This window comes from Diuraphis noxia, unplaced genomic scaffold (genome assembly GCF_037042655.1).
Source record: "Diuraphis noxia isolate RWA-SAM2 unplaced genomic scaffold, SU_Dnox_SAM2 contig0002, whole genome shotgun sequence".
Lineage (NCBI taxonomy): Eukaryota > Metazoa > Arthropoda > Insecta > Hemiptera > Aphididae > Diuraphis > Diuraphis noxia.
Genome location: NW_028301712.1, coordinates 79,492,050 through 79,514,084, shown reverse-complemented (window position 1 = coordinate 79,514,084; position 22,035 = coordinate 79,492,050). Strand labels below are relative to the sequence as shown.

Below are 22,035 nucleotides of genomic sequence, written 5' to 3'. Positions count from 1 at the left end.
AGAAACAACCAATAAATATGAAAACAACAATGAACAATAATTTTTCATGACCTAAATTTGGAAACAGTCCTTTACTTTGTGAATGCAGATATTGTGAGTGGTTATTTTTTAATTTTTTTAGAGGGGTGGGGATTTCTTCCCCATTCACCGTAATCAATATTAAAGGTCTAATCAATTAACAGAAATAAAAGTATACATTTGTGAACAAAAGATGTCTATTTTAATATCGCACAGTTATGCAACTCGTAAATATTACGATTTCCAATTTTCAGGGTTCCACTCGATGCCATACCAATAATAATTATTTAAAAACACGTTAAAGTGGTTTAACCAAACAGAAATATAATATGTAAATAATACATAATTGGCAACAATTAGATACAACTCAAAAAACCCAATTTTAAATTAAGTTTGACAATGCATAGCTTTAAAAATAAGTAAATCAAATGTAGCATTGACTATCTATACAATTGATAAAATGTGAAAATTCGAAATCAATTTTGAGTTTAATATTTAAAATTAAATACTTTGTATATATAATTACTATTATAAACTTGCAGGAAATGATCAAAAATATTGATAATTCTCTTGTTTAAAAAAACAAATAAAATAAAAATTAAGTGTTGTTAACACTTATATTATTTTACTTGTACGATTGATTGAGAAATATGACTAATTAAAATTAAAATTTTTTATTAGTTAAATTGTAATAATAATAATTTGAATAGAAATTTATTTTCTAAATTAATGTACGCAACTGTAGTGCTGTAGTAGGTACATACCTACTTATTCTTAGTTCTTCATCTTTTTTTTTTCATTCATCTCTTATTCTACCTGTCTATATTTCTATAATAACGTTATAAGCTACAGAGTATCAGCGAACAATATCGTATACTTTACTTTATGTACCTTACATATTATATCTAAAGTTTTTTTAACCATTGCATTGTAATAATTGATAAGCAATATAAGCATAATAATTTATCTCAGTCTGTTATAATACACTATAAATTATTATGAATTGTCCATATTTTTTTCATTGAGTAATATAATCTTTTAGTAATTATTGTACAATTTCTTCTGAGAAATATAACTGATATATATGACGGTGTTCATAGGCATAGACACAAACAGTTTTTTTTCTGGTGTGGAGGAGGGTTGGGCACCAATAAATGTGCTTTTATAGCTATTTTGTTGTTATACTTCGTATAGGTATCTTTGCATTATTGCATTTTCAAATTTATTGTAGGTACTTGAGATTTAAATTTCATATTATTTATGTTTTATAAACATTTTAAAACAATAAACTACAACAAATATTATATTTAGGTGCTAGAGTTCTAGGCTCTAGATTATCGCTTGGCATAACATGGAATTTTTTCACTTTGATACATTTCTGTATTATGCTAGGCAATCATTATTAATTAGGCACTTCTTCTTAGAATTTATTATGGCAATAAATTGTTTCTTCATGACATCTTATTAAATAAAAAAATCATTTTTTGAAGCATTTAGCAGTTAAACTGTCTTTATTATATTAACAATTGTCCACGTAGTAATAAACGATTATTATTTATTTATGTTACAGTGCAATATCTAAAAACTTTGTATGACCTTAAAAGATATTTGAAAGTAGGTAGAGAATTGCTGTTTATCACAAAAGAACTTTTTTATTGTACAATCGTCTTATTCCAAACGTTTGAGAAAATTTTAAAACTTATATTATAAGTATTTTCGAACTAAGTGCATGCCATTTGTAAAGTCCCAAAGGTTTTTAATATTTCTCATTTTTTAGTTATGTACACTTTACACGTTTAGAATATTTATGTATCTTTTTATAAGTTATACCAGATTATAATAAACTTAATAATAATCTCTGGTTAATATTTCATCTTTTTCAAATAATTGATTTTCTCTTAATCGTTTTAAACAAATGTGTTCTTTCAATTCTCATTATTACCCTAATATAGGTACTCTAAATATTCTCTCTTCCCGTTAAATTGATACGATACCCTTACCTATATTATATTATCAGTATTTGTACATTATATTTTTAAACTATAGGTTAGGATTAGTAATAATAATAACTCTCCCTCTATGCGATAATGTAGATTTACCTAATAAAGTAAACAAATATAGACATTTTTTTTTTTTTACATTACAATATTTCAATGTTTTTCATTTTATAAAAAAATATTAATTACGTTACCTAATTAATTTTATTATTATACTTCTAAAGAAATGTAAATATTCAGTGTAGTGGCGGCAATTGGAAGTAGGTAATGGAAGGGACATTTTTGCTTCCGTATTCGGATGTGTTTAAATCCGTTTACAAAACTGAAAATCCTCAAAAGTTATATTCTACACCAGTTGGGGCTAAACAAAATACAGTATACTTCGTAAATGATGATCATTAAGCTGGTATTCCTCGACCAAATTTAACTGCTGAGTTCACTGGGTTGTTGGAAAAATATTTAGTAAAATACAAGATATTTTCTGTTTGAATAGTATTAACTCCACTATAGGTTTTTTTTCAAGAAGACATATTTTCTGTTAATTATCAGTAAAATTTATATTCAAATTCATTCTAACTATTTCAAACTTACAGGAGTTTCATTAAAAAATAAAAAATTGATTTGTTGACAGTCATAAAGTTTTTTTTTAAATAGTGTGTTTTTAAAATACATTTACTAAAAATATAGCTATATTCATATAATGTATACACTAGATAGGTTTATATAAATGTATACAGTACAGTAGTAAAGCTTGTGCTTAAAGTGTACACATTTTGCTATCATACATACAATTTATTTAGAAAATAAAAATAAAATAGATCCTTAGAAATACGAGAAGAATTTTATTGGAATGTTTATTTTTTATGTGGAAAATACATTTAAGGTACCCAAAGTGCTATAATATATTTCTTGTAGAAAATTCAATCGTTTGGAAATTGAATTAATTTCATTACTTTATAGAAGTATTAAAAAAATGTAAGCACTGCTGAAAAATTACAGACTGCTCAAATATTCTGTTAAATTTATACCAAGACATGAATTCTAATTGTATAGGTACCAATAAACATACGAACCAGAACATAAGGTAACGTAATGTATGTGCATAACTTCAGAGTTAATTGTTTAAACATGCTACGACCAATCGAAATAAAATAAATTTATAAATTAATTCAAGAATAATTTAATATAAGGGCATTTTAGAGTAAAGAATATCGAGTAGATCAGTAGATCATTTACGCAGCGTTTATGTTCGATGTTGGCTGTGTTATGTTTATTATTTATATCAAATTACGATTTGTATGTTTTATTATTAATATGTATTCTTGACTAATTACTTTTTATTTAATATAACTACAAACTATACATTACTAAACATTTTATAATTTTTGATATTTTACGTCTAATTTTGTCTCATTAAGTCAAGTATGTGTGTGTATTTTAGGTAAAAGGAATGCTAAGAAATTTATGCATAGCACTTAAAAATATCGGAAATTGAGTCTGGATTAGTGAATTCTATAATGTTTTTGGTGGTACTTAAAATATTTCATTTTCAGCTGTTTCAATTAAGTTTTCGTAAGCATAATTATAAATATTTTTAAAATTACTGAAGAAAATAATATGCAATCCATGATACTCCCAAAAACATTTTTTTGATAACATTTATAAAATTAATAACATTTTATTAAATTGTTTCATTAAATATTGAGGAATATATGTCATGATATTTGCATTTATATGTTTCTGTATGTTTCTGTCTCTGTATTTTATATTAGTTTTTCATAAAACGAAGACGTTGCACTGCTCCATTCAAGACACTTAAATTATAAGAATATTGGTGATTTTATTGGCTAAATGTTCTTAAACTAATTTAAAATCTAATTAAACATAGCTATTAGGTATACATAATGTGATTAATTATTTTAATTGAATGTAACAATAATATTATTAGAATATTGTATTTTTAGTTGTTTCACAAAATTCATCACTGCAGATTTAAGTTTAATTATTAGCCAGTGTAAAAATAACTTAGCGAAAATCTTATTATACAGTTTTATATTTGAAATAGCTTTTGTTATCCGAGAGTACATATTTAATTTCCGAGCGATTAGATTTGAAACAAAAATCAATTGACCTGACTGTATTAAAATGTGTTGAAAAAAAAAATGTATAAAACTAATACCTTTCTTGTTCCGTATATAACTTAGAATAATGTAACTGTACAAAAAAATTAAAATATTTTTATTGCTATAAATGGATAAATTGGACGTTCTCCAATGCTAACATTGTTCTTAAAAGATTGAGTTTTAATTAGAATTGTGTTTCTAATTTATTTTTAAACATTAATTGGGTGAATCCATGTTATAAATCTTATTTAGATTAAAAAAATATAGGCATTTGTAGTTATTATTGTATTTTGTAGAAAAAGTGGAATACTCAGAACATTTATTTAAATTGTGCATCAATCTTGAATGTGAGTCATTCCTAGAGAAGTTAGATGTATAGAAAGTACTTTGAAGCCTAGTATTATTAGGAACACGAAAACTCAGTTCACCCAGAATCCTTGGAGCATCAACTCGGCTCTTCGATCAGATGCTGAATAAAAGTGATACCAAAATTATCATCCCTGGCCGAAAGGGAATCTAGTCTATGCGCTTCACTAACAGACCTGTTATCATGTGGTGCATGAGGGATATTGAGGCAATAACCGACAAAGCGCATAAAACAGTTATGAACACGAACAATTCGACAAATGTCAACGGTGGTACAAGGTGACCAAACAATAGATCCATATTCAATAACCGAACGGACTAATGCTATATAGAGAGCCAAAAGACAATTAGCAGAACTAAAGTTGAATGACGTCTGATGAATCCTAATACACGAAAGGCTTTACTAGGTAGTCATAAGATCAATATGAGGGCTGAAATTAAGAGATGCTACAAATAAAATGTCTAGATCGTGTACCTGACTGACACGTTGAATAGATATACCTTTTAGCCTATAGTCAAAATAAATCACTGACTTGGAGCGATGAAAAGACATAACTTTACATTTAGAGATGTTAAGAGATAAATAAAAAATATTGCACAAATTAGTAAATTTATCTAGGGCGTTTTAAAGAGTGAGACAATCATTATTAGTGGTTATTCTCTGAAAAATTTTAGAATCATCAGCAAAAAGTAGAAGATGACAAGCTGTAATAGCTGCAGAGCACATGGTATTGATGAAAATATTAAATAATAGGTGGCCTAAATGGCTACCCACGGAACTCCGGATGACGCTCGGAAAAAATCGGAAAACTTGTCGAAGAGGCTAACAAATCGTTTACGATCACTAAGGTAGGAATCAAACCACGATAAGAGTGGTTCTACAACACAAAGTCTGTCAAGGATAAAAAGAAGTGCATTGTGGTCTAGGGAGTCAAACGCTTTGGAAAATTCTGTACATATAACATCAACCTGATTACCCAAATCAAAAGCTGAGTGAAGGTAAGAGACAAAGTCAATAAGGCTGGTCACTGTCGAGCGCCCTGGAAAGAATCCGTGTTGGTCAATAGAAATGTTGGTCAAGAAAGGGAACGCTCGATTCGTCTGAGTACTATATACTCAAACAAATTACCTTGGAGAGGTAAGCCTGAATTGGTCGGTAGTTGGCAACATCAACCGGATTCCCAAACTTCAAGATAGGAGTAACTCGACTAATTATCCACAGGGAAGGGAAAACGTTCTTTAATAGTTTTAATTAAAAATTAAAGTTACTGGTAAACTTAGAGAGGCACAACAGTGGTAAAGAAGAATGGCAGAAATGCCATCAGGCCCAGAACTGCGAATGATAAAATAGATTATATCGTTATAAGTTAAAAAATGTCCTTGAAAGTTATATAATTATTCATCAAATAGAAACAAACTGAGTTAATATTTTAGTTGTGTCTTTTGTTGTATATTAATTTGGTATATAAGTATATAATCAGTACCGGATCTACAAATTATGCAACCCGGGGCACAACATAATATTAGCGCCTCTAAAAGTCACCAAATCATAAAAATGATGAGTTTAAAATTTGAAATTTGCGCCCCTCTATAATAAGTGCCCGGGACATGGGCCCCGGATCGCCCCCTCCCCTAGATCCGGTACTGTATATAATATTATAAATATACCTAACCTATACACCTATTAAAAAAAAACAACATTGTTACTTTAAAAAATAACCAATGTTTTGCATTTAAAGTGTTTTGTTACTTAAGGTTTGTTTAGTTATACTTTGACACCTTATTAAAAGATTCCATAGAAAGTTATTCTGAAAAGTACCTAGGTGGTAAAGTTGTAATAAACACTCGGTTTATTCTTAAAGTTTTAGGCACTTGAATATATTCCATGATAAACTATTTCGATATTTTGAACTTAAACGAATTATAGTTGTATAAGTTTGAAATAATAATTCTTTTATATTTTCTATACACAAGGAAAAAGAAACAAGTTAAAATAAACTAAGACATAAAATAGATAATTAATTCATTGTTTATTGTATTATCATTATCACTAACAAACGAATCTTGATAATGAGCTGATACTCGGATATGGGCTGAAATATTATTGATCTCCATAATTAACAAAAACTCTTCGTTATCTGAATCTAAAAGTGTTCCTTCGCAATTTCCATTTAGTCTTATGAATTTTAACAAAAAAATTTGTATTAAAGTTACATTTAATAGTTTACAGATATCAGTCCCAACGCACAATATTCTTTAATAGAAAGAGAACTTTTGTAAGTTTTATTTAAATTTAAGTTATTCATAACATTTTATATTAATTTGATAAATTATAATATAATAATAATTAGATAATTCAAACAGTTATTGTGCTAAGCGAATTTAAATTACTTGTGGAAAATAATAATACAGATAGAACCCCTTTAATATCTGACATTTTGACGATAGTTGTAGAACTTGTCACACAAATATTTTTGGTTTCAAATACTTTCTGTTAACATTATTAAATTAATAAAAACTATAAAATAATATTGTTTAAATAAAAGTTTGTGTGGTTCTTACCTTGTCTAATAATAGAAATAATATAAATATTCACTTTTTAATAAATTAAGTTATATTTAAAACGGGTTGATAGTTTTTTTTTTCATTTGTTTCGACAATTTATTAGTGTAGGCATTGTTGAGTTTTATATAGTTAGACAAATTGTATGTAATATGTATTGATTTTATTTTGTTTTGTATACTTGTATTTCTTATTAGCTATAACTCGAGAAAGTCTGATTGTAAAATAACAAATAATTTGATTATACTCATTGCTTAGTATAAATATTTTCAAGAAAGAAACCAAATCAAATTTTTTCATTAAATTCTTTTATTATATTATATTTGTACCACGTACATAAACAATATTTCAATTTCATCTGTATTTCACCTTTCTAGAAAGCACTTATCCTCGGATTAACCGAAATCAGTAACAACCCCAAAAAATCCAACATCTGAAACTCATAACCAAAATTATATTTTTTTCTTTTTTTTTTTTTTAAACACTGGAATAAAGCATCATGACACACTTGAAACCCGGATATTTTATTTTACAAATTTAAATATGTGATTTTTAATGTATTTAGAGGTTATTTTCACTTTATAACTAATTATTTGATAATTAGTATTGACATGGATGAATTTACAATAAAGGTAGGTTGGTTAGGTATAAAATATTTATTTTTTTATCAACACTTTTAAAAGTTATGCAGAACATTATATTTGTTTATCCTTTCATTCAGTAGTACCATCCATCATTAATTTTTAATGAGGTTGAAATAATGTTTTAAGAGAGATTCTATAGTCTACTGTCACATATGCCACGCAAAGACTTGACGTATATAACAGATATATTTCGGTTTCTGATTCTCAAACCGTAAAATTATTAAATTATTGATACCTGCTGTATGAGTTTATTGAAGTTCTCCTTTTGGTGACCATGATAACGAGTACTGCGCAAAAGGACAATTAAACTAGGTCCAACAGGATTTAGTTTATACACCTCTAAGGTTACTTTACTCTCGAACAACTGATCATGATAACGAAAACTGGATGTTCGGGGGGGGGGGGGGGTGAGATATCTCTAACCTAGGAAAAGTCTTACTTTTCCTCGACTGACCACTATAACAAGTAGGTACTGGATGAGAAAGTATGTACGACAGTGTCTTACTACCTTTTCCAAAATTGTTATTTACCACAAACGTTTCCGTACGCATAAGTAATAAAACATTAAAATAAGATTAAAGAAAAACAAGTAACACTTAGTTAAAAACGAATTAAATATAATAAAATATATATAAAAAAAAAAAAAAATTATAAAAATTAAAAGAAACGTAAAATACTAGTTGTTAGTTGCGACAGTAAGCGCAATGAATCGAATAGCCCCGCTCCCGTCGCTGTAGACGTCACCTTGTGTAATCATTGTAATTCCGATGACTCGGCTTGATTGACTCCTGCTTCGTATGTAATCACTATTTTATAACTTTTTTTATTTATATATACAACACCAAATTCGTATTTATAGAGTATTGTATTTTATTTATGGATTTCTCGAACTATTTAATCGGGTATCAACCCATATTAACCTATATAAATAAAAACGGTCATAAGCATCTTGCCTAACGTCTGTTTATATTTTTTATTTTTCTGTTTGAACACCTAAACAGTATCAGAAATCTAAAGTTTGGATAAATTATTTGGATACAAATCCCTGCCAGAGTTACATTTTACGTTAAAAAAAGAAGACAAAAACGTATAAAAATCTTTATCAAATTAAAATTAATATCCAATGTTAAACATCTCATTGTTTGAACTTATTTATTAATTTCTCAAGTTTATATAGTGTATACATTTAGCGGTATAACATATATCTACTACTTATGACATGGTTTGTCATATTATATTAATCTATTGATTTGTGTTATTTTGACGGAAATGCAATGTTACAATTGCATAGTTTATTAAATATAAACATTGTTATGATATAAATTAATATGCATTAATATAGTATGAATGATATTGTATTCAAATAGCATTTTTTTATAAGTATTAAACTACCTTCCTAACCACATTTTATAATAGCTTCATTATATGTTTATACATTTAATCAAAATCAATTACCTATTTAAATAAATAATCAGTGAAGATATTTTCTCATTCTCTATTGTAAACTGGTACATGTGATATATCATTTACAGTTTTTAGTGTGTATCTATAATTTACAGAAATTCATTTAAAAATTCTAAATATCAACCGTTCTGAATTTCTAACCTATTGGCTATTAATGATCTATATATTATTTGAGATTGAAAATAAATGACATGATAATATTTATATATACTTATAATATTGGTATAAGTGCATATTTCGTTACGATTATTTATCGTGACTTGGATTTCAGCCAAACGAGGAAATACTGGTATCATTAGGTATATCTTTGGTTTAACTTTTCAAGGTATCCACCGGGTGCAGTTAATAGTCCGGTCAGAGTTCCTGAATGTTATCGGGAAGTACGACGACATGGCCCCTAAAATCTGCCGAAATAACAATGTCCCTATCTACCCTTTCGCTTCAATCTAGACCATCGAGAAAGGAAAATAGGGTGACGGGTTGACTAGGGATGTATGATCACTGCAGCATGGTCTAGAAACTGCTGCCTGTGTGGCCTTGTTTTAATTACCCTTAGAGACCGCAAAACATGGGAATCGATCTCCACGAGGCGGACAATGATGGGAGGGTGCGTAATATGAAGAAAACCCAGAAGGTTCTATTATTCATGAAAGGACTAGTGGAGGGAGGGGTTTCTACAATGTCGTTGGGTCCGGTAATTGATGATGCAGTACGTACCGTTACAAAAGAAACAATTTTTTTTACTCACATACTCAGAACGTCAGCGAAAGGGGTTCGGGTTTTTCTATATACTATTATGTGGTGGTGGACTGGCTGGAACATTAAAACATCGCTTTAACGATTTTGAAAATGTTGTTATACTCTTTAGCGTTCTTTGTAAGACACGCATATAATTATTGGTTGTGCAGCATGATTGTTATAATAGTTACTAATTTATAATGCCGTATTTAATATATTATAGTCGTTTTTATTAGTTTGACTTTGATTATACACATTTTAATATGTATCATTTTACTATTTAGCTATATTGTAAATAAATTCACTATAAATATAACAATAATATGATGGAGCTATCATAATTGGGTTTTCAGAATGATATATTATAGATTAGATTTATGTTTTTCATGTTAATAAATCAAATAATAATTAATAAATTATAATATTTATGAATTAAAAGTATTTTTGTTTTAACTTTTACATTAGAGCACAATAATTATACTGAGTGATCAAATTTAGGGAAATTCAGTAGAGCAAGTAGAGGAGCTCTTTATACATTCAGTCAATCAAAAAAACATTTTTATAGTTATATAATTTGATACCTTTTTTTTTATAATACCTACACATTTCAGTAGAAAATAAAGAAAGTAATAATAATCAGTGATACTACCTTAATTCGTAGTTTAGACGCATATGTAAATTGTCAACACTTGTTCATAGATATTTGATAATACAATAGCCTCTGAAGTGCATTAGGTACTGCATAAGGCAAACAACATGCATGATACAATATAAACAAACTATAGGAAAAAAAATAGCAACGTATGGTAATAGTTGTTAAGTAGTTATGACCATGGAAAAAATAATAAGCTAATTTCAAAAATTATAAAATTTATTAAGCATATCATTGACAAAAAATTTAAATCCACATTTTTAGTAAAAATTATTTTGGGTATTAGTTAAAATTTAGTTTATGCCACTTTTGTCCAAGTGAAAAAAAAAATTGTAGTTCGCAAACAAATATAAAAATAGTAGAGGAGTTCCGTCTCGCTGCATTTCCTCTCAACTCGATCTCTGATTATACTTATGTTTTTATATTTTAATTTATCGTCAATGATTTTATATTTTATATGAATAATTGATTTTAAATAATTATAATTTGTTTTAAGGTTTTAATAAAATTTATATAATATGTTGAGTTTATAAACACCATTAAGTTAATTATAAACGCAATGGTAAACACAGAAAGTAGTACGTACAAAATATTAAATAGCGTTGTACCTAGTGAACTTTGGAAAAAAATGAATTATGTTTAAGTATAATATAAAAAATATAATATGGTTTTTAAATAATATAATATAAAATAAATAAATGTGTAGTATAATAAATATACCGATCAACGAGTGTTTTTTTTATTTGATAATTTTAAAGCTGTTTTTATTGTCAATGTGTTAACGAATATTACACAAGCAAAATGTCAAATTTTCAATAGATACCTTTGAACTTTAAAATAATAAACATGCTAAGTATATTTTTGAATATTTTATTATAATAATAACACGTTATTTAGATTATACTATTATATTTTGCCTCCTGTCATTCGTCCATCAAGTAAAATCCATTATTTCCTCTTTCACAACTTTGGCATTTGATTTTTATCCGTTACTTGCTGTAGTTTCTAAACTCTAAAAATCAAAAAGCAGATGTTATACTAAATTAAAATTATATATTTGATTTATAATTTTTCAAATGCCCGAGCAATGATCAGTATAGAAAAACTGATTTTTCTCATTTTGATTAGACGTACTCCAAGACCTTAATCTATCAACAAATTACGTAATTAAATTGTTTTATATACTCTCAATAACTGAAAACAATTGTTTTTTTTCTGTAGATTTAAGACCAATTAATTGATATCAGATATATTCTATTACATTATATGTATCCACTGCATTGATCTCAACAAAAATATTATTTTTATCATCGTAGGTATTAAGAAATAATATATTTTTTATTGAATGATCGGTTTTCTAATTATTTGAATATGACTAGAATAAGATTGTGATACTATTGATGTTAATTATTTTTGACGTTATATTCGACTTAATCGTACATTTTTGTTTCGTATTTGGAAAAACAATAAAATGTCAAACACAATATACTAAATGTAAGAACAATAATTGCTACACACTATAACGCATAATATACCTTTTCGAAAAATGCAAATATAATATATATTGATTTTTTTAAGTATCTACTAGTTCGTTATTTTATAACACTTGTTACTATTTCCATCGCTCTTTAGTTTTAATACTGTTTGTTTGAGATTTTTGTTTTACCACTTTTTTGTTTTTTTTTTTTTTTCGAAACAAGAAGCTAACATACATCAAACGCTCGTAAACACATGTAATAACTTTTACGATATTGGCGTCCGGGTATCAAAAGCTGAGAAATTGATAAAATTTAGATCCTTGTTGATGGCTAAGAATATGGGTGATGGAAATGGTTATGGAAATGTAATTTCCCCCAGGGGGATCTATTTCGCTTTTCATTCTTGTGCGAACATAATATATACGCATTACACATATAAATCATAAAAAATACAAACCCTCTTTTCACCACTGAATATTATTATTTCTTCTTTACGAAGCCAATAATATATTGTTTTGATAGTATTTAAATAAATTTTGTTTTACAGTTAATTCCGTTTGTTTTGTTACAACACAGACATAAAAAATACAGGGTGATTTTTTTTATCAAAGAACACTCATTATTTAAAAAAGTATTGAATTTTTTCAAAATTTTTTTTTACATAGTTTCAAGTTGTTAAAAAACCAACGTTTTTATTAAAAAATTATATTTTTAAATATTTTTTATCCTTATCATTTTTTAAGTTTTTTACTTTTTTGAATGACAACATAGAGTTTTAATATCATATTCCAAAGCAGAATATTTTTCTAATTATTTTGATACGTAAAAATCGAATTTTGGACGAGTAGTTTATGAGTTATAAGTATTTAAAGTTTAGATTAGTGGAGTGGAGTGGTACGGGGTTACCCCGCAAAATGTTTGCCCACTACTCCGCTTGTCTAAACTTTAAATACTTATAACTCATAAACTACTCGTCCAAAATTCGATTTTTACGTATCAAAATAATTAGAAAAATATTCTGCTTTGGAATATGATATTAAAACTCTATGTTGTCATTCAAAAAAGTAAAAAACTTAAAAAATTATAAGGATAAAAAATATTAAAAAACATAATTTTTTAATAAAAACGTTCGTTTTTTAACAACTTGAAACTATGTAAAAAAATATTTTGAAAAAAGTCAATACTTTTTTAAATAATGAGTGTTCTTCGATAAAAAAATCACTTTGTATACTTTTCATAAAAAAATTGTATATTATAATTAAATAGTTGTATAAATTATACAGTTATATAATCCAAATATGGAAAATTAATAAGATTTAAGCTGTGGAATTTAAATTTTTGAATATTTTAACACCTATGTAAATGTCCCGTTGTGTAATATTATGAGCGTAATGGAGTTACGATATTTTTTTCATTTCATTAGTTTGAAAACAACAACTTGTGTTACACTTAAGTTTTTGAGAAGCAACAAAGCTATTGGCTTAAACTTTAAAATGAAATCACTTTTTTTTACTTTTTCAGACAACGCTTTTGGTACAGTGAACAAATTCTTAAGATTTCATGACGGGATAGCGTGTAACTCAACCTTGATTTTTATATTTTTGAAGAAAAATTGAAATTAATTTTAAGACTGTAAAAGTATAATAAACTTATAACATTTATGATTTATTTTATTTGTTGTACATTTATTTATCACCTATAATAATAGAACATTTAAATATTTAGAAATCATTAATGTTTTTAATATTTTATAATGAGATTATTTTTAAAATGTTTTAATAATATATGTGATTGTGGCCGATGTGAATATTATGCTGTATCGTTTGTTTTTTTAATTCTAGAGTTCGGAAGGTAACCTGATAATAATGGTCATGGATAAATTAATTTTTCATAGTAAACTATTTGACTGTAGAATACTTTGAAACATCTGTTTCCTATGCTATTTTTGAAAATAACAAAGCTATGCTAAATATATATTTAGATTAATCTAAAAATCATTGCCTAAATTATGTTTTTAAGGTGGTATAAAAATGTGAAAACCCAGACAAAAATTGCGATATGAACTCCCATACATTATATGACCATAAAGATAAACAACGGTAAAAGAAGGGAAAATTCTATGTAAAATAAATCTCTTCCAAGTTCCCCACAATCTGCGCGCGTTCCCTTTTAACAATAATAATAATTATTGTTCCAAGCAAAAGTGGCTACCCGGTTTAAAGCATTTTTCGTCTGCGTGGTTAATTTACTGTCCAGTTGAGCCACACCTTCAAATGTTTTTATCTTAATGCATTCTACGCACTTGGTCCACTGTTTTGCTTTTGTAAGAGCTATAATAAAGGGTCATAATTCCTTGTATTGAAAACACAATACTAAAGAGATTTTACAAATGTTTGTAATCTGTGCATATTTTTGTATATATTTTACTGTATACTCATTGTTCTTTAATTTAATGCATATACGTTACACAATTTTAGATTTTTCTCAACAGATATAATAAGCTATTCCCACCTATTAAAAATATTTCCGATCCATGTATATTAAATTTTACCTGTTAGACATAACAATTATGGAATGAAAATATATTACCTTACGAAAAAAGTGGTTTTAATATTTTAGAAAATTTATGCCTGAGATTAGTAAAATTCTATAACTCTGCTTAGAAATCACGTGCATTTAGTAATCCAGAAGATTTATTATACAAAATAAAAGATATTGAACCATAAAATTAAAAAATTAATTCATTTTCGGTGATAGCTTATTTCATTAGATCTAAAACGTGTTCCATATTAGGTTAAAAAACAAATTTATATTAAGCTTTTTAATCTATAGACGTGAATAAATAATTAAATAAAGTTAAATACGTAAGCATAAATTTACAGTTTATTATTTTATTAATACAGCCTAAGTTCTTATTCAATGAATCTTGTTAGAATTTAAAAAATATTTTTTAAATGAATAAACTGAAACTATTCCCTAAAAATGTATATCTCATTTTTGCTGTAAGACTCTTGACAAAATACATTTAACTTATTTGACTTTAATTTTACTTTTCTAATATTCTTTTGTTTAAAATTTATTGGTATATCTAATAATAAATAATAGAACTTAATGGATCAAAAAATAAGCACTAGTTAATATTGTCGTTTTTTAGTTTTATAATTATATATGCATCACTCATTAAGAATCAGATTTATCACGCTTCGTGAATTTTGAATATAATCTACACATTTATGCCTTAAATAATAATATAATGTATTACCTTTTTAATTATCTATGATTCTGAAACATACTTGTTAATTTTTATAGAATTTAAATTTTTTTCTAAATTGAATATTTAATTTGTATAACTAATTATAAGTACCTACATATTTGTTTTCATAAATCATAATATGAATTCGACCACACACGCATGATTGCCATAACGATCTTGGAAGTAGTATACTTAATTTATCTCTAAAAACTGACTAAGTCTGGGTACAATATATAAATTTATTATTAATGCGCTAATCATGCATTGATACGATTACAAAACTTGACTACTTATAATATTATGCTTAAAATAATATTGGTAATCGTGTAGATACATACTGTATCTCCGTCCAAGATTTATCTTTCAGCAAAGCTGCAATCATCAATAAACTTTGGTTTTATATTTAATGCAGGTGAATAATATTATAAAGTAACTTACTGGTATAGAAAATCTTGTTTTTGTTTGTCTTAAAATCGTCGACTGTGAAATATGTGAACCATGGAAGGGTGAGAATGAAAAAACCGAACGTAGTGAGATTAGACGTGTAAGGAAATAATGACGACAAGAGTGGGTGGGTGACTTAAGTAATTTATGATCTACCACTATCGTAGATGTTTTGGTCCGCTATGCGGGCCAGAGTGACACACGTGCCGCCTTCTTTGCCTGAAACTTTTGTATCCCTTTGACAAGGCGTAACCAAAAAAGGTGAAATTTACGAGGTACTCTTTTTCCACCCACGTGTTATTGATGCAACCCGATACAAATTGTGTCTAGTGAGTACGACCGAACAAATTTACTCGATTCCCAGTATTTACATTAAATTAAAATTCGATCGAAATAAATTAAGTTACACTTTATAGGCATGTTATTGTAACGTTCTTTTTATCTAAAATAATATACCATAATATTATTCACAATATAGGTACACATTTTAAGTAATATTCGATATTTCGATAGAATAGTTTCCAAATTCATTTATTATTGATTTTATTTCTTAAACAAAATATTACTTAGAATCTATGCCATATTGTACAATAAGTAAAATAAATAAATAATTTAATATACATTTATTATTTATAAAATGAACAATGGTATGATATGAGAAGAGATGCCATCTAGAGATAGATCTCAACTTGTTTACTGTTTTCATTTATTTATTTTTTTTTTACAAATATATAAATGATGACAAGAAATTTATATTTATGCAAAATTAACTTTATTTTTTTACTTTCTACCTAACTTTATTGGTGGAATGTGTTAAAGTAACTATATTTTATATATTCTTTGACAAAAAAAAAAATATATATAATATGACGTACATACATATGTATTTTAATGTTTTTCTCTGATTAGAAAAACAAATCTTAAAGTGCATGCACTCTTTAAGCCTTGCAGTGGGGATAATTTTTATATTCGATAGAAATTCGTGCTAACACAAATTAGCATTATAATAATAATATTTAATTTTATGCACATTATACATAGCATTTTATCTCAACATAAACTTTGGGCCCATAAACTTAATTCCAACTGTTGTGAAATAGCGAACAGTTTAGCGCATTGCGTTCTTTTGTCGAATAATAAAATAAGTGGGCGTTATGCTTTTTACGATTGCCCAAGCACATATAGGCAGATGCATGTGGTATGGGTATGGGTATACCAACTTATGTATTCAGTTATGGTAGTGTCGGTGGTAATGGCAGGCAGAGGCCATTGGGTTTAAAAGCAGGAGATCAGGAAAATCTGCGACAATAGTAATAATGGTTGCAATAGTCCGACAATACAGAGGAAGAGAGAGAGAGAAAAAAATAACGATGACGTATGAACCACACTCTTCACATTTGTCGATAATGCCATTAGCTCCATTGGCCGTTCATTGAAGTCGTACGAAAGGTTTTGGGGTGCGCTTTCATATTAGGTACCTATATAATATATATATATATATATATAATATAATATATAAGACCGGCTGTGGTGACGGCTATAGGCGAGTTGAATTTTTCTGCACCTCACGTAGAGATTGAAATCCCGTCTCGTTTATCTTCTTGTCCTCGACAATAGAGTTTGATATTGAGCTGGAGAGCCTGACGCGAGTGGTTGTGGTACAGTGGTTACTGCAGGAGAGGAGAGTTAGCCAATCACGGGTGTGGTTTTTTTCTAGCACTCCTCGCGGCCTCGTCACGTCTGAAAATACACACGTACCTACTCCACGTACTCGTAAACTACAGTAAAAGTCATGCTTTTAGTTTGACGAAGCGTATCTGCAAAACGAGAAGGAATAAAATGAAAATTTTTCAAAAAACCACAGAAGTTGACGGTCTTGGGAACCGTTGTGGGTACCGTCATTCACTGATTCACGGCCACACATTGCACGTTGCCGTCGCGTGGATGGAAGCCCTCGATATAGAATACACCGTCAGTTTCTAGACGACAATAACCTTTTTATATGAATCGATAGAATATTATCTCATCGACCTCGTCATCTTTCGTCAGAGTTACATTTGACCACAAATTTAACACTCTATAAAAAAAATAAAATAAAACGTCTACACATTTCAAGACCACCTGTCACATAGAGATTTCATATATCTTAAGATAGGGTGCCACGACGCTTTAGTAATGCTAATCACTTCGAAAATATAATAAATATAAAATAAGATATATGAGAATAATTTGTTGATATTGGAAAAATATGAGAACATAGCTTTTGTGTAGTTATTATTTATTATAGTTCTTTTTTTTTTTTTTTATCAACAATAATTATGATCTATATAATTACAAATGAGTGTATGATAGGTAATGCTGGTGACAAAGAAATTACAATATTGAAATAAAAGATGGATGAGCACCAAAAAGTGTCATCAGACAGATTTTTTTTTTTTATCTCGCGGCAACTAAGGCCATTGGGAAGGGGGTAGTACTGTAGGTTTTTATGGAACTGTAGGTTGGTTTTACACGTGGGTGAGAGTTTTAGCAGAATTTCTATTGGGGCACCCGTAGGTTTCTGCCATGCCCCGGAGTGGGGGATGGCGGCACTTGTTCTCCGGACACCGAGACTTGCCCGGAGAACAATGCCGCCCGATGGTCGAGGATCGAACCCGGTCCGGCTTAGCCACAGCCGACGCAGTAGACCACTCGGCCACCTCGTCCCCCATCAGACAGATTATTTAGGTAGGTAACTAGATTGTAGTCATATTTTTACTAGTGTGTGAGGATTTTTTGAAATAGGGCAAGAAAAAAGAAATGTTATAAATGGATTTCGGTGATTTTCAACTCTTTGATGAAATGAGAAGTACTGCACTTTTGATAGTTGATTTAGGTTCTTGAGTTTTGAGGTATGTATCGAAATTATTATTTGATATATGTATGTATCAGAGTGGAGACAATTACTAATTAGTTATGGCTATAATATTATTGTTTTTATAGTATTATGTACATGGTATATAGGTATCTAGTTTTGAATTTGTATTAAATCAATGTGAATATAATATAATATTTAATAATTTAATATTAATAGATCATAGGCACCTACGTCCAAATAACAATATTGTTGAAAATGTTTTTAATCCAAATTCATATAGTTAATATTATTAACTTTATTAGTTGGCACCTGATAGTTTATTAATATTACATTGCATAATATCATGTACATTGTACAATCTATATTTTGTTCAAAAATACCTCCATGTTTCTTGGTTCCAAGACTTGGATCCATTTTTGTCTTGACTCCAGAGAGTCTACTCTTTCTGAAAGGCCTATATTTATCATTGAATACACATTAATTAACCATACACAATATTATTTAGCATTAACCAATTAGTTTATTTCAGCCAAATAATTAACATCTGATTTAAGTACCTACTAATAAACAGTTGATTTTAATAATAATTGTATATTATTATATTAGTTCGGGGTTAACAGGGTTACATTTTACTTTTTGTTCAACGATATTGATTACAATATTTTCAAAATTTTAATTAATTACTTATACAAAAAATTCAATTTGTACTATTGTTATACTATACCTATATGTTATTTACGGATTAATGGATATATAATTTTATATGGCTAAAAGAGCTTTTAAATAATTTACAATACCTATCAGTGCATAATTTTATTTCATGAAAAGACCAATTACTATTGCTTTTGGCTGGAGTGAAACGATTACAAATCATATTGTTTCATTAAATGTTAATTTATTTTTCTGATAGGTATATTTTAAAGACTACTTAATTTATATTTACGTAACCCTTATAATTTACACCTAATATTATTTTATTAGTTTTATTTATCAAGTTAACGATACTTGTAGATACAGAGCAATGTATTATTAAACTTTGAAAAAATATTTACTTTTAATTCGTTAACATTATATTTTCGAAACTTTTAAAATTATTTTGTTATTGGAAATTACTGGAGATTCATATGAATAACTTTTTTGTGTACGCTATACTAAGCATTGTAAGTTAGGGTAAAAAAAAATTGAAAAACATTTAAAATAATATCTATATATTATCATGTTAATTAATATTATGTTGGTTTTTTTTTTCTAGAGCCCTAATAGATTGCAATCAGTATATTTTTTAAACAAAAGAAAAATGGTAAGTGAATAATAATTAATTATAAACTATATTTTGTATGTTTATTGCAATACTACAAAAATAATTATAGTAATAATTGGGAACCATTGAAAAAGTTTTTTGACTGGTATATTTTTTATAATATATTAATTATGATACAAACGAGATTTTTTTTATTAGAAGTTAAAACATTAACTTTTAACAAAATTTTAGTTCCCGTTCAATTAAACCTTGAATGTAGACTGCAGGCTCTATTTGTAAAATTGCTACCAAAAAGTCATTTTTTGAATTCTTGACTATAAATATATGGGTTCGGTATCTAAAGAGAAATTTATATTTCTATAATAAATATTTTTATAAAATACTGAATTTCTGTTTAACTATAATTTTAGAACTTTTTAATGGTGTGAAAAACAATGAACTATAAAATATTTGCTCAATATCTAACTAGTGGTCTTGTAAAAAAAATGTATGTTTCTATTTATGTTTATTAAAGTAAAAAATGATTAAGTTCTTTTTTATAATTCCCTTTTAAATTCGTGTGGCAAGTTCCGAATTATACGTTTTTTGAACGTATAAAAGTAAACAGTTTAAATTACATGTACCTGTTGTAATTGATCGTTAAATAAACAGTACCTAATTGTATTTTTTCTATACATATTCTCATTGTACATACCTATTATGAATAGATGTTACTGTAGATTACGAATGCCGGTGAAACCTAGGAATTACTGGTAAAATGCAGTTCATGATCTCATAAAATTTTAGATAGAACACCATATATTTCCAATACCTATACCTATTTAGTATTATAAGAACCTTATTATTTGCAAAAAGAAACGAGTTTCATTATTGCATTAGAACTTTATATTTCAAAACTGTACCATAAAAATATACGTATATCTAAGGTTTCAAATGAGAACCTTTAATTTTGTTTTAAGTACTGAATTTGACATTGTATCGGTAAACACCTACATCATATTTAATATAATTTTTTTTCTTATTCAATTTATAGTAGTGGCTTTTGATTTAAAATAATTATATTGGTAAATAGTCCATTATTTAAAAAAATTAAATAATAAGTTATAAGTGGACATGATATAGATATAAATTTATTAAACGTAATTTTATAATTTTATAATCAATAGCATAAGTATAAGCAGCTTTAACATTTCATGAACACTACTTAAATATCATTACACATAAGTTGTAAACATATCTAAGAAAATACTGGTTATATATGTATATAGAGAATTCAAATTAATAATTTCCCACCAATTTAGTTCATTTAATTTAATTAGTAGGTATCTAAACGCATACTACTAAAAACCAAATTGTGTGGAAAACATACAATTCATATTCATTTATTTGTACTTTATACAGTTCATACGTTATGAGGTATTAACTTTAAAAGTTTATAGTTGCCTTAAATGAATGTAGTTGTGTCTTAAAGAATGAAAAGTCTATTCACTCTATTCTAAATTTACATATTTTTCTTTGAAGTAAAAGTGTTTTGTATACAATGTTCAGCTAATAAAGTTTAATATTCTGCACATGCTTTATTTAATTAAATCTTATTTTAGTAAATAGTTTTTTTTTTTTTTTTATTGGTCTTGAAATTAATTAATAATTTCTGCATGGACAACAAAGATGCTATTAGCAAGAATTACATTTAATATTATACAAAGAACAAAGAAAAAAACATATATACAATTATAGTTGTTAAAAACTTATATTAATTGGAGAATTTGTGTTGCTTTGGCAAATAATAGGCCGATAATGTGTTTTATTGTTTTAGTAGAGTAAATAGCTTATATTTTATTTTTATAGTTTTGATTAAAAACTAAGTCATTAGTATGGATATTTGAATTTCACAAAAACATATTTTCTATTTGATGTTGACATGTTGTATACAATTGATTTAAATTGGATTCCTCTTGTGAAATTATGAGTTACAAACGTGCTTTGTACGTGATTGGGTGCCTTTTGTGGAAAATTATCATATATTCACATCAGTTGCTTTTAATGGGTGATGAATTGCATTAAAATAATTATTTTTACTACTTATAATTAAAACACATAATATTAAATCTTTCAGATTTTAGGTCAATAATTTAGCTGTTATTAATTAAGTACTTAGCAGATTTAACAAGAATTCGA

The 22,035-nt window shown here is 27.2% G+C and overlaps 1 protein-coding gene across 5 annotated transcripts in view; it reads left to right on the top strand.

Moving 5' to 3' along the window:
• Positions 1-22,035, top strand: part of LOC107169961 (uncharacterized) — a 232,760-nt gene that overhangs the window by 45,120 nt on the left and 165,605 nt on the right. For 4 of the 5 annotated variants that reach the window (XM_089219651.1, XM_089219650.1, XM_089219647.1 and 1 more), the window contains exon 3: positions 19,849-19,896. The exons of the other annotated variant lie outside the window; for it this stretch is intronic. The gene's annotated coding sequence lies outside the window, so the exon portion shown is untranslated. The remainder of the gene's footprint in view (positions 1-19,848; positions 19,897-22,035) is intronic. 5 annotated transcript variants of the gene reach the window in all.